A 15,383-nucleotide genomic window follows, 5' to 3' on the forward strand; every position below is an offset into this window, starting at 1 on the left:
AAAAAAGAAATGGCATAGCATGAAGTACAGTAGTTTATGGACCCGGCTCACACTGTGATCCAAAATAATGCCATATGGTGTGGCACTTACATTTATAAAGCAATTTTCCCATTTGCAAAACCACATTTAATTATCACAACTCACACATGAGGGAGAGGTACAATGCCCGACACGTAACACTTGAGGCACCAGTGGGGGGGAACGTAGGTTGTCTTTGTTTAAAAGCTAATAAATGGCACAGCTGGGACTCAGTACAGTAGAAGTCCCACTTGCCCCACATCCTTGCCAACTAAAGAGTTCCCCAGTGGGAATTCCAAAAACCAAAACATTTATTTGACCATTTTAGTGGATATCTTTCTAAGTAGGGTGCACTTGCCAGACACCCCTAGAGAGAGGAGCCTGAAGTCATCTAACGGCTCAGGGTCTGGGCTTTGAGCACCACTCCATGCCAGACACACACACAGCAGGAAGCATCTGATTTTGAAATTATTTTGTCCACTTTTAGTCGGTAGCTGATCACTGAACTTATTGTGCCTGCTCTCAACAGTCAGAGAAACAGAACTGAGCTACACAGTGTAAAAGCTTGAACGTTACACGGAAGAGGTTGGAACCATGGAAAGGTTCCGTGCAGTAGGTGTACATTTCAGTATACCTGATTAAGCTGACCAAAAAAAGCAAAATGTCAAGGAATGAGATTACTGTCCTATAGAACTTCCAGCATGAAGGAAATGGCCACTTGTGGCTACTTGAGAATGTGAAATGTGGCTAGTCCACATGGGCCTGAGGAATTGAATTTTTAATTTTATTTTAATTTAAATGTATATAGTCACCTGTGGTCTGTGGCTACCACACTGGAGAGTTCTAGAGAAGAGAATCTAGGACCCGAAAGAAAGACAAAGGAGGTTGGAATGGAGATTGAATCAGTATGAGAAGTAAGGCATATGGCAGAGATCGTCCGAAACTTTAACTCTATTTACTGTCCCTCCCAAAAACTTTTGTATTATATTGACATGAATTTCAATCTGAATCTTCCATCTTTTTACTCCTCTAGGCCTTATATTTCTTATTGATCCATCTTGCAGATCGCCAGTCTTCCCATCTGATAAACCCACCTATTAATCCTTTTTTATATTTAATTAATTTATTCATGTTTATATATCCCAGCTCCCAGATGAATTTCTCCAGCTTGTCACCTGATTTTGAAACCATATTAATCATATTATTTTAATGCATGTGCCTGATAACTTTCATATCTGCATCACTCATTGACCTGTTTCTCTTATCTGTCTTTGCTTTTGATCCTGTCCCTGGCTATGTCTTAACACTTTTTTTTTTAACTGAATGCCAGACATTGTATATAGAAAACCTTAGAGATGCTAGGCAAAATTTTATTTTCCGGGGTACCTGTCAGGGTCAGTGGGTAGAGTGTGCAACTCTTCACCTCAGGGTTGTGAGTTCGAGCCCCACGTTGGGTATAGAGATTAGTTAAAAATAAGATTTTAAACATTTTTTACTTAAAAATAAAATCTTAAACTTTTTTTTTTTTTTAATTTTCCTGATAACAAGTTAAAGTAGAGGGATGAACATCTAATCCAATCAAGATTTTAACTGCCTAGAGTCTGGGTTTCAGTTTTATATGGTCTGGACTATCTAAGGTTTGCCCTGACTTCAGGGATCCTCAGTGAGAAGCCTAGAGTATTAAACATGGCCCTTCCAGTTGTTAAAATTGCCAAAAGTTCTGCTTGCCTCCTAAGCATCCCAATTGATACTTTCTGCATAGCTTCTCTTAACTAGTGCTGCTTAAGTATGGTTGAATTTCTTAAAGAGTTAAGTGTCTCCAACAATTGGGGTCACTAACTTCTCTATGCTCTATCTAGATAGTCCTTCAGAGAAAAATTAGGATAGCTAAAATATATATAATTATGTAATACAAATGTATATATGATATATAAATACGTAATTATTACAGTTGAAACACAGATTTTTTTTTTTCCAATTTCTAGTTTTTCTCAGAAGGAAGGCTTTGGTCTGCTATAAGCTGCTTAAGCCACTACTGAAGAACTCTCCCATTAGAACCTAAATTCCTTAAAATATTTCTTCTACCTCTATATCCCCATCACTTGGTAGACTGCTTAGCAACTGGTAAGCGCCTAGTAAATAAATGGATAATCCATTTCTTTCTGAGTGCCCCACAAAGTAGGCAGTCTGGCCCTCCAGGAATGAACTCTTGGTCTTGCATGGAATATTCGATAAGCCACACCATTTGCCCATCATCAGTCCTGCTTAATTTCCCCACCCACAGCTGACTGCCGGAGCAATCAATCAGATTCTTCCTTCAAGAATTTAAACTAAGAAACACAGTATATATGGTTGTTGTGGGCCCTGGGGCTGAAAGAGCCTGTGGACTTCCAGGCAGCAGCCATGTTGGAAAAACAGGCAAGTGGAATGGAGCAGGGGCAGAACCCCCAAGGGGAACCTGGAAGTGAGAGGATTCATGGAGCTGAGGACTTGATCTTGCTGGAGCTCTAGGCTCCAAGAGGGCTGATGTAATGTGGCTGCTATCCTTGCATTCTATGAGCTCCATATCCTTAAACTATCCCTACCTTTCTTCTGAATTAGCTTGAAAGGTCTTTCATAGCTTCAACTAATTGAGCCTAGGCTAGGATAACCATAAAGAGACCCAATGAAGACAATACAGAAAGGAAAAATAGATTATCTCCAAGGACCTGAGTTTTCAAGAGATCGAGCATGCCCATCATCATCCAGAGCCTTACCACTCCAAATGTGGCCCACAGCCCAGCAGTTCAGTGTCACCTGGAGGCCTGTCAGAAGTACAGAATCACAGGGTCCCCAAGCCAGACCTACTGGATCAGAACCTGTTTTTAAACCAGATACCCTGGATCAATCAGATGAACTTAAAAAGTCTGAGATGCACTAATACACACCGGGTTAAAAACACAAGTTGCCATTTACTGGTTGGGTAACCTTGGGCAAGGTGCTTGATTTCCCAGTTCCTTAGTTTCACAAATAGGGGTGATAAGTGCCTACTCTTATGGGACATGTGAGAGTCAAATGGGTTAATGTATGTGAAGTGCTTAGAAAAGTGCCTGAGACCAAATAAGCCATTTTTATCCGCAAGGATGTTAGCTCCATAAGAAAAGAGATTTTTGTCTATTTTCTTCACTGCTCTAATTCCCGCACCTAATTCCAGCATGGTCCTTTGCTGTCAGCCCTTTGTTTCACTGTGTGACTCTTCAGTCATCCAAATGGTCCACAAGGAAGGTTTCCTCGTCCTTGTCCGCTAAATGTCTACAGCTCGAAAGGGCTGCTATCACCCTAGCAAAGGCAGGTGCCTTCGAATAACTTTTTCTTCATTTTTCATTTTTTCTTTTCTGAAATTGTGGGCCCTTGATGTAGTCACTATCAATGGCTTTGCCTTATGTGCGATACAAGATAACAAGGTCTCCCTAACCAACTTATGGAGACATGTACTGAAAGAGCCAACAAACTGGGATCCTAAGTTAACAGGGCTCTAAGCAACAAATTAATGGATGTTCCTCATTTCCCCCCAGTGCATCTACTTTATGGGAAAATGCAGCAACTCTGTTTGCATATGATTAGCAACACCAGTCATAACTTCATCTGTTCCATGGACTCTTCCAGAGCTTCAGAAATTTTTCCAAGGTTTTGCCATAACTATCTTGTTTCGGCTGCTAATCCCCTGCTATTTCAAAGTGAATTTGATACATCGTCAAGCCCTGTGTCTGAGTCCACACACTGTAAGGAAACACAGTGTGGGACACGGCCAGGTGGATAGAGGGCTTTGTAGTGGACAAGCAGTGGGTCAGCCGACTTGATTAGCGCAACTCCTTCATGGCCTGGCTGCACAGGGCAGACATAAATTTATAGCAGCCAACCTGGAGACACTGAGTGAAGAGGCCACTGCAGGGTAGATATGGAGGAGGATGAAATGCTTCAAGGAAACATTCTGTTTCACCAAGGAAAGAGTGGCAAATTTTCCAACCGCAGATTATTCATATTGATAAAGACTTTCAGAAATAAAATGCAAGTTTCTTGATCATAGAGCATTTATAATGGTTTCCGATGAATTTAGCCATCAGAAGATTGCAGCCTTTTAAATGAGATTCCATATATCTATCACTTTCAACTGCACTTGCCTCACCTGATGATCCAGCTGGACTCTCAGACAACGAGGAGGAAGGCAATAAGCAGCCTTTCATACCCAAAGAGCTGGCTTTTCCTAAGCATCAGCTCAGGGGAGCTCAAAATCCTTACCTTCTAATAGCTACCTATGACTGGGGGGGTTCCCACCATAATCCCTCAAAGATTAGGAATTCACGTGCAGACAGCCTTTTAACTAATGGGTTGTCTTGTAGGGTCATGCAGGGGGGATGGGGGCTCGTCCTCTGTGCTGGGTTTCCAAGATTGGGAGGAAGAATAGCACTTCGGTCCCTTCTCAGAAGGGAGCGTGTTACTTGAGTATCCCTGTCTGACCCTCCCTCCTCTCCCACATCCACTCACCCTCCTACTCCCCCAGGCAAGGGGGTTGGGGAGGAGTCCCTGATCCAGGGGAGCTTCTGACCCACTGCCCCTCTCTGGGTGAGAGGAATGTGGTGGAGCCCCTGCTCAAGGTAGCCTCTGTCTTGTATACGCTGAGACTGGGCTCTCAGCAAATAGCTGATGAGGGGATGGGCAGTGTGCACCCCCTTGGGGAGGTCTCATTACCCCAGCTGCTGGGAGTGATGCCAACCCTGCCTGGGAGCTCCCGCCTGTGGCCACTCATGTGCACTCTCCTCTTCCATCTTCCCTGCAAAGACCACCTCCACCCATGAGGTGCGGGGCCCTGGACGGCCATGCTGGGTGGGCCTGGGGGAGGGTCCCGAGGAGGGTAGTGCAACTGATCAGGAAAGCAAAAAGAAGTCCAATTAGGCCTCATCACCAAACCACTTTTCTTAGTACAGCTTCATCTGGAATAAAGTGGGCATTTTTATCTCTGTCTGACTCCTAGGCCCATTTATTGATCGGTTTGCACTCACAGTAGAGAAAACAAGAACACTCAAAGCTAAGTCATCAGCTTACCTACTGACTGCTTTGTAATTTCTTGGGACCCTGGTGCCCAGTGGGCAGAACCTGTGTGACCTTCCGGTGAAGGTGGGGGCCCAGATGATGGAGCTGCAGGCTGTCTGGGGGCCTCTACCCAAGACAGCAGAATCAGATGAATCTCAAAAGGGGCAAGTTTCGAGATCCACCCTGTCTTGGCCCCTCGGGGAAGAACTGGTTCAAAGTGGCTGCAGGATCCCAAACGGTCTGGAAGAATGCAGCCCAGAGGCACCCAGACAAACTGATCCTATCAACCTCGTGTCTGGAAAAAGCAGGTTGGAAAGAAAGAATCTTGGTCAAGCCCCCTGGGATGAGATCCGTGGGGAAACCATCACTCAAAGAGGTGTGAAAACGGAGAGGTTTGATTCCTAACTTGGACAGAATGTCCTGCCAACTCCCTTGGGGAGAGCGTGTTTCACAGGCGGTGGCAGACTGTGTCCCGGGAGTTTACCCGACACCAGGACAATGCCCTCCAGGCTGAGGGGCCTACCATTCCCCTCCTGGTCTCCTTTTCACAGATCATACTGACACCCTTCTCTGGACCTGCGCTGACCCCATCATCCATAGAACAGGTGGCTGACGATTTTTAGGGGCCTTGGAAAGGTTCCCTTTCTTCCAAAACTCTTTCTCATCTGCTCCCCTGTGTACCCAGTTTCTTTAACAAAAGATCCTACAATTAAAGGAGTTTAAATTGCAACCATCGGTTACATCCAAAGGAAGGTGCACAGCACATTTCTGATATGGAAAGCCTTCTGAAATGCAGATATTGATGGAGAGAGGTGTAGAGGGGGCCCCAGCAGAGCCAGAGGCCTGAGGAGGCCGCAGGGACATGGGAAAGGCCAGCCTGAGTTCAGGAGACATACCTTTGCCTTTCTATTCCCACTGCTCGACAGGCTGGGCTAAAGTGTTCTCCCAGATTACACAGATTTTAATCATAGACGGTGTGACCTTTATTTAGTGCCCAAAGACCAAGATTTCTAAAACTTTGGTGTGTAGTGGAACTCACTGGGACTCTTGCTAAAATGAACTTCCCCAGGCATCACCCCTGAGCTTCTGAAGAGAAATCTGGGGAGGGCTTGGGAATGCGCATGATTGGGGAGCACATCATTCAGGAAAGCCTGAGGCTCAGGGTCTCAGGACTCCACTCAGAGAAGCCTCGCCTCACACACTCTGAGTAGAGAGGTGAGCACGAGTCCAAGGAGATGTGGGAGAGGAGATTCAAGTCATGAGGAGCCAGACCCTGGGCCTCAATCACTCGTCCAGTCCAGGGCAGGGCCCAGGGCTTGAAACTCAAACAATGCCTCTTTCCGTTTCATCCAGGGAAAAGAAAAGAAACAGCAAAACCTAAGGAGTAAGCAATAGCATGAGTGTTGTTTACAAAAATCTCCAAACAGGCCCCTTTAAATAGCATGTCTTAAGACAAAAGAACACAGTTTTCAAGGAAGTTACTTTCTAAAAAGTAGACCATCTGTAACGATCGATGTGTCTCTCCAAGCCGCTGACTCCAACTTGCAAACTGGAGAGAATTTGAGTGAGAGACACTGTCCTCCAATGATGACCTGGTATTTCATGCCCTCTCTCCCTGCACAACGTGTTGCCTTAGAAAGCATCACTGTGCCTCACTCCTTCATCTTGTTCATTATCCACCACCCCCAGCTGACGGGAAGGTGACAGCTGGGACTGCACCTGTCTTCTTCACTTCCCAGAATCCTTCTTGGCCCATTGTAACTCACGGTTACTTCGAAAGAACAAATGAATGGAATGAGCATGAGCATTGGTACTGGTGGGTCAAGACCTCCCAAAAGAACTTGGTCCTGGGATGATGACACTGTTACATTCTGGAAGGCTGGGAAGAGAGGCCAGGGAGAGACCTGTCTACCCAGCCACCTCCCTTCATCTGGAAGCCCTGCTTCCAAAGCAATGGGAATACACCAGTACGCTGGGCCATCAAGCCTAACTTCTCTGCAAAGTTCTGGCCTAGGAGTTAATGTACTCTGGGTCTGCTGTGATTAATCCTATGGCCTCTGAGTTCTTAGTTCGTTACAGGATGGAGGTAGGAAGTCCCAGGATCTTAAGCAGAAGACAATTCTTAAGTTCACTGGAGTTGAAAGGAGAGGGGCAGCCATTGAAAGCCCTGGTCCCTGGCATGTAGATCTCGTTGATTTGCACCCAGGGGCTGTAGGAATCCAGATGGCAGACACTGCCCTGTCTCAGTTTCCTCAGGCAGCATCTTACACAGATCAATAGGAGGGAAAAATCGAAGGAGACCAGAAGAGGTTGGTGATATGGAGTACGCACAAGGAAAGATCCTTAAAGAAAATAAAGAGGAGTCAACATTTTGCTGCAAATTCAAAAATGAATATACTTAGTTCACCGTCCCTTCTTATTCAATGATGGGACAGTTTCCCAAGGAAAAAAACTTAAAAATGTAGCTGTGTCGCCACTATTTATAACTGGATCAGCGTTCTCAGGGAAGGCAACGGCAGCCCCAGGGACACACAGAGACTTTCTCTGTCTCTGACCCTCAGAAGTTCACCCTATTGCTTCACTTCCTCCTTGTGTCTCCAAGATTCGGGCCAAAGGCAGTCTCTCCTGGGGCTCAGACAAAGCCATCCATGTGAATAAGACCTCCCAGTGACCTACAGGGAGCAGCTGATGAGAAACGGAAAAGTTCCAGTTGTGTCTATTTCAAGCCACTCTTTTCTTTTGCATCCACTGTTAAGACAAATTCTAAAACACAAAGGAAAGCAAAAGAGCACACAAACAAACAAAAAACCTGGATTAAATAGACCTCCCATTATAAGACAGTTGGAAAAAAAAGTTGCCTTGTGAGATGGAATCTGCTACAGAATACAAAGGCCATGTGTATGCCCCCAAAAAGCCATTAGGAAATGCTGAAATGTAGGGCTTGGGAACTGACCCTCTCCAGATACAATGCCAGGCCAGGTCTATATACCTGCTCACTACCACCTTCCACTCCTTGTTGCCATTAATTAAAATGGCATTTTACCAAAGAGCCTGGGTCACTCATTCATTCTTTCTTAAAAAAAAAAAAAAAATCATCACTGAGCCCTTCTCCGTACCATGCCCTGTGTCAGGTATGAGGATACATTTCAGAAGAATCTGGCAGGTCCCTGGAGTCGAGGTCCCTGGCCAGGTCCACCATGCCAACCTTGGCTCTCACCACTGCCCCCCTCTGGCCCTCACCACCCACAAACATGCAGCCAGCTTCCTCAAGTCATCTGCAAATTCCTCTTCTCTCCCTCGTCTATCCTTTGCTCGGCCTGTTTTGTCTCTTGACGTGGCATGGCCCCAGAGCTGCCCTAGCCCCCCTCACCCTGTGGCCCAGTGGAATCCCGCATCCTCCAGGTGACCTCCTCATTTCCCCCGAGAATGTATCTTTGTCTCTCTTTTACTCCCAAGCCAGCGTCACCCTCTTCTATGGCCTGTTCACACTCCCTTTTTATTAGCTATCTCCATAGTACCTATCAGATCTATGCTCGTATCTACATGTCCCCTCCTCCAGATTGAGAGGCTGGGGCCTGGAGAGGGTGGGGATCAGACCTCCCCACCCGTCCCTCTCTTTAAGGTAGGCACAGTGATAACAGGCTCATAAACCGGGGCTTAATACATGTTTGTTCAGTTTGATTTCAGTCTCTTAAACTCTTCCAAGACCATGGCAGTTGGAGTGAGGGTAGGCACACTGAAGAATTGTTTCAAGTGTAGTTTAAATTACACTCCTGTCGTCAATTTGTTCCCTTTGAGGATCTGGACCTGTTGATACTTTCAACATCATGATGTGTGCTTGCTTAATTAAGCAGTAGCACTAAATGTTTAGTAAATCTCGCTCCTAATTATCTGCTCCGTGTCTCCAGAGAAAAGGGAATTATTTAATTTCTTCCCCTGAAACTTGAAATATGGGTTCCCTGTGGTAGTACTTTCAGATCCAATTATTAAATTCCCTCTAACATTTTGGGGTTAAGTAGTCAAATAAGAAATTATAATTTCATCTTTGCCCCCAAGTACTTTTAGAGTAACAGAGTTTTCTGTTTGCTTTGTTCACTCCCCACATTTAAAGCTTATTTATATAATCTTAAGTCAGACAGCCATTTGGCTTATTAAAATATGTTATTTGGGGTCAGACTGAGATACTGATTAAATTGCAGGAGATAGCCTTTGCAAATTGCTTCTATTAGTAGCATTTTCACTGTTAATGAAGACGTCTCCATCTGAAAGTATGCAGATTCATTCTGGCTCAGAGTATCAGTCTGCCTGAGTCTGTGGGTGGCAGGACTGGGCTGAAAAGCCATCAAGGATAACTTTTTATGAGGTCTGGGGAATTAAAGCTGCCATCCCTTAAGACCTCACCGAGCAGCTTCATGTCCCCACTGGGTAGTATCCCAAACCTCTGCTTATACTCTTTCATTTCCATTCTGATTTCCTTGCTGTGCTAACTGCAATCTTTCCAAATCACAGTGCTGGGTACAGGGCACTCAAGGACTCCACCTCCCGGCTATCCCTGGGGTCGGGCAAGACCTTACCCTGCTCTTCATCTCATCGTGTCTCACCTGCTGTGAGGCCCACATCTGCATCTCACCTGCTCATGATGAATGAGCAAGAAGATATTACCGAAAGATGGCTGTCATTGGAGCAGAAGACACAAGGCTCACGGGGCCCCCTGGGGATCGAGGTGGCTGCAGCTGGTCCCCACCTAGAGCACTGTGCTTCTCTGGATTTCCCACAGACTTACCTTCTGGGGATCCGGGCAAAGAGATGCTGTACTTTCTCCCTCCGGTGCTGCCCTTCTACTAAGAACATTCCGCTTTTTCCAGACGGCCAACGGGCTGGCCTGGAGGTGCCTGAATCAACACCAACCCAAACTAGCTCCTTCCGTTGCCCCAAATGTTGGCTCCATCCCTACCCCTGCCTTTTGGCATTCTCACCCCCCCCCCCCCACCCATGGTTTCAGCTGCCTGACTCAGAAATCAGTTCGCATTAGCCGGATCAGACAGGAGCTTCAACTCCACAGGCCTGTGTACCTACCAGACATCAGTGCAGGGTGGCCTCCAGCCATCTTACTCTCAATCTTAAATGTCCCCTATGGACTGGCTGTGGGCACCACCCTACTCACACTACTGAGTTGGACCTCCGGGTGCCATCCCCAAGCTCTCTCTCTTGCCCACACCCAACCGATTACTAAAGACTTCTCATCTGACCTCTCCATGTCCCTCCATTCCTCCTGCCAAATGTCATCTTCCATCATTCCAAGCCTGGGCAACTACAAAAGGCTGCCTCCTCATCCTCTAGTCTGGTCCCCCAAATCCATGCCCTGAACAGCCAACACAGGGACCTGTCAGAAGACTTTAATACTTCCTGGGGTTTTCCAAGGGCTAAAGCAGAGATCCTCAAAACTGCCTGATGATCAAATCACCTAGACTTCATGTTAAATATTCAAATTCCACCCCAGGCGTAACAGACTGGAATCCCCTGGGCAGATGCTTGGGAATCTTGGGAATGTTAACAGTGGCCCCGGTGGTTCTTATCATTAGGCGAGATTGAGAAGAACAGCCTACAAAATCAAGTGTAAATTCCTTAATATTCAGTACAAGCTCCTCCACCTTCAGCCCTGCCTGCCTCCCCCAGTAATCCACGGCTGCCTGCCCCAGCTCAGGCTCCCACCCACAGTGATGGGACACCCACACACTGAAATGCCGCCTCCTCCCATTTCCAGCCCTGCAGAAAGGGCACTGCCTTCTCCCTCATCCTCAGGGGCTCTCCCGTGTGTTGAATGAATGCCCCGCGCACACCGTGATCATTGCACGTACACTACCCTGTAACCTCCTATCTGTTTGTGCAATAGCCACCCCTATAGACAGATCTACCCGTATGTGTCCCCATGTTTCCAGCAGAGCAGGTACTCAATAAAATGCCCACCGAGTGAAGGGATAAATGAGTCCACCCAGCGCTGCTGAACACTGTAGTCAACGTGTTGTTTCCCCAGGCAATGTGTTCACCGAGCCCAGCGAAGCTTCCTCCGCTGAACTGATCGCATCTCTGGAGGCTGCCACTCGTTTCCTCATCACGCTCGCCCCTCTTCTCTAGTTTGAGTCGATCTTTCTGGAAACGAGGTTCCCAAAACGGACTGCTGTAGTCCCCATCAGTCTAACCAGCACAGCGCACACGGCACAACCGCCTGCCTTCGCGGGGACACGGGGCCAACTCGTACGTGGACGGAAATCACGGCGGCTGCTGGCGCTGCCGAATCAGATTGCAGGCGCGCGTCTAATTCACTGCCACTGTCACCAGGGTCCCTTCACAGAGGCAGCCTCTCAGCCTCTCGTGGACGATCCAACGGTGCCTGAGCTGCGCTGTCCCCACATGCACTGCTCTGCCATTTTCCAAATTGAATCTCATTCTGTTATTTCCTGCCTGTATTTCTTACCTCTCTGGGTTCGTTTTTATTATGTTTTTACTCCTCGCTGACATGAAAAACATTTCCCAATTTTGTATTTTCTGTAAAGTTCCATTAGGGTGCTGTGTGCTCCTTTTTCAGTGTCATTGATTAAACAACTGAATGAAATCAAACCTAACACTGGCCCTCCCCGTTTCCACTGAACCCCTCTCCAGAGGGTTCCAGCGCCATGTGTCACTAATTAGGACTTTCTGATCTATTTTCTCTGCAGGCAGGGCTTCTTGCTCCGTTCAGTGCTCACAGAGCACGAACAATTGGAGAATCTGCATAACATTCTTTACCTTTCCTTCTGCCTCCATGTAATAAAAATAATACCGTCAGGTTCATCTGACAGGACAACTTTTCCAAAATAAGCCGATCGTGACTCCACTGTCCTCTAGAGGGTCACATATTTTCAGCTCCCATTATTTATCATTTCATTTTGTGCCACACGGCACCCACAACCCTACAGGCAGGAGCCCTCCGTCCCACAGTCTCACACAGACATGATTTGCAGATAAGCCCCGATTCATCAATTCGCGATTCTTCAAAATCTCCACTTCTCCATCACGTTTTACGGACATGCAGAGCTAAAACATAAAACGGCAAAACAAAAGCTGTGCTTTGCCTCAAATTAATACAACTTATATTTCTTAGCCAAACACTTCCAGAGATGTTTCCAGGGGGGAAAAGCCATGACAAATCCGTATGTTAGAGTAGATTTTTTTCCCCAATAACTTGCTATTTTTTTTCACCACATATACATGCTCAAGGGCTCACCCCAAATTGGGAGAAACTCAAAAACAGATAGAGGAAAGTAAAGCAAATAACACCGCAGATATTGGGATGAGCTGGTTATTTGGTTTGGTCTTGGGTTTTTTGTTATTTTTTTTTATTATTTTGTATGAGATTTATAAAGCATTTTATAAGCACATGGATAACGAGCTGGACTTTGTAAGGAGCCACCATCTTAGAGATGCACCAGGGACGAGACTGATCCTGAGGCGCCTGCCTAGAAAAGCATACGATGGGATGAGGTTGCTCTAGGCCCTGATCTCCTTACAATTTCAGTGTTTCAAAATGGAAGCTCTTTGACTAGCCACCTGTTTGTACGTTCCTTCCCTGAGGCACAGTCTTATATAGACAGGAACTTGCAGAAAACCTCAGCCCCCTCTGATAATCTATTTCTCTAGCCCACCTCCAAGGTGCTGCATTGAATCAGGAAGCCAGAAGCTATAAGCTTGAAACAAGCTCCAGATTGCAACTTACAACCAGTTTGCTCCTGCAAAGACCAGAGCAGACCAGTCAGAGCCACAAAGGCCCTCAGCAGCCCTGACCTTTTGACTTTTTCCCTCATTATAATGCTAAAAATCATGCCTGGGGTGGAGACTTAACATGCAAATAAAATGTTCTGTCAACTGTACCTACGCACCCAACTCCCTGTATTTCCCTACCTTTACCTGGGATATATATACATGACGTCACTCCTTTCCTGCCTCAGCCCCTTCAAACACTTGCCCGGGGCCCTTGTTTGGGGAGCAGCCTGGTATCCCTCTTACTACGGCTGTCTCCCTCATGCTCAGGCATGAGCTTGCAGTAACCGCTATCCACCCCATCCTTGGCCTTGTGTCTATTTCTTACCTGGGAGGGTCAGAGAACCCTGAGGTCATTAACACCTTGACTAAAAAAAAAAAAAAAAAAAAGTAGGAAAGTAGGTTTTAAAACTTTAGGCTATCTCTGACAAGTTTCTAGAATGGATTTTTTATTATTATTAAGACTTTAATTTTTTTAGAGAAGTTTTAGGTTCAGAGCAAAATTGAGGGGAGGGTATAGAGATCTCCCAAACCTCCAGCTCCTATACATGGCCTCCCCCACTGTCAACAACCCCCACCAGGGGGGTACATTTGTTATAATAGATGAAACTACAATGACACATCATAACCACCCACAGTCCATCATTTACCTTAGGGTTCACTCTTGGTATGGTATGTTCTATGGGTTTGGACAAATTAATAATGACATGTATCCACGATTATAGAATCATACAGAATGTTTTCTTTGCTGTAAAAATCCTCTGTGCTGCACCTATTCATCCCTCTCTCCCTGCAACCCCTGGCAATCACTGATCTTTTTACTGTCTCCATAGTTTTGCCTTTTCCAGAATGTCCTAAGGTTGGAATCATACAGTTTATACCTTCTCAGATTGGCTTCATTCGCTGTGCAATAAGCATTGAAGTTTCCCCCATGTTTTCATGGCTTGATAGCTCATTTCTTTAGAATGGATTTTGTAAAGAGTTTTAAGAAATTTAAAAAGGAAAAGGTAAACTACTAAGAGACATTGCCAGGTCAATCCCAATTGCTTTTCTGATAGGTTTACTGGTGGGGATCATGAAAAAGTCATGGGTATCTCAAAGCTGGTTTTTCAGTAGAGAACTGACAGTCCCTAACTGTGGCCATGTGGGCTAGATGGAAAAATATGGTTAAGATAAAAGCCCAAATGGTAAAATTAAAATTCCCAGCACTGTCAACAAATAGAGTACAGGTAGATGACTCACTACCCCTGAAGTCCTGGCCAATGCAATAAGGTCAGCAAAAACAATGACATATCAATTTGCAGACATTCTTGAGAAGCAACTGAAAAAGTATGTATTAAAAAAAAAAAGATAAGTCACTATGTTGCCAAATGCAAGTCAACAACCTTTCTGTACATCAGCAATAACCAATTTAAAAGATGTGTGTGTGTGTGTATGCACCTAGGGAGAAGGGATAGAATCTACTTACAAGTGTTACAATACCTAGAAATAAACATAATAAAAAATATTCAAGGCTCATGTTAAGATATCTTTTACTGAAAGATTAAAAAAAATAATCACCCTGCACACATGAAGGAACATAGCAATTCCATGGACAGGAACATTTAAAATCATAAAAACATTGGGCACCTGGGTGGCTAAGTAGGTTCAGCGTCTGACTCTTGATTTCAGCTCAGGTTATGATCTCAGGGTCTTAGGATCAAGCCCCACACTGGGCTCCACACTGGGAGTGGAGCCTGATTAATTTTCTCTCTCTCCCTCCCTCTCTAAAAAAAAAAAAAAAAAAAAAAAAAAAAAAAAAAAAAAAAAAAAAAAATCAAAAAAACATAAGATGTATATACCCACGCCAAAGTAATTTATAAAGTCAATTAAATCCCAATAAAATCAAACCCCAACATAATTTCTACAAAACTATGTAAGATCAGCTGAGGAAAAAACTATACGAGACCAGGCAAGACATTTATTTAAAAAATAATGAGACTTGCCTTATTCTCTAATAATTAAAATAGTGCTTTATTGGTGAGTATGGAGTTTGCATTTAAATGTAGGAATTTTGCTTATGACATTGTAGCATTTCAAAACAGGGAAATTTTATCTATTCAATAGATAAAGTAGGGACAATAGGATAGCCATTTGGAAACAAAGAGTTATTTATTCCACACCTTATACAAAAATGGATTCCAAAGAGATAAAGGAGTAAAACGTTTTTTTAATCCTTTAAAAATATTAAAGAAAAATACAGAAAATACTTTTATAAGCTTGGGTGGGAAATACCTTCCTAGATAATATATGAAACCAAGGTACCATGTGCAATTTATTGAATAAATTACATCTCAATTAAAAAAAAATATGACTGAAAAAAGGAATATCATAAAGGGAAAAAAACCAGCAAATTTGACAACATAAATATCCTGAAAATGTAAAATATCTATGTGGTAAATAAATAAATAAATAAATAAATAAAGTGTAAAGATAAGTAACAAAAAGGAAGAAAATTT

General features: G+C 44.6%; 1 protein-coding gene across 1 annotated transcript in view; it reads right to left on the reverse strand.

The window, feature by feature from the left end:
• VSTM4 (V-set and transmembrane domain containing 4) overlaps positions 1-15,383 on the reverse strand; it is a 91,847-nt gene that overhangs the window by 70,716 nt on the left and 5,748 nt on the right. The window lies entirely within an intron of this gene.

The sequence above is a fragment of the Neomonachus schauinslandi genome, chromosome 6 (genome assembly GCF_002201575.2).
Source record: "Neomonachus schauinslandi chromosome 6, ASM220157v2, whole genome shotgun sequence".
NCBI classification, from domain to species: Eukaryota; Metazoa; Chordata; class Mammalia; order Carnivora; family Phocidae; genus Neomonachus; species Neomonachus schauinslandi.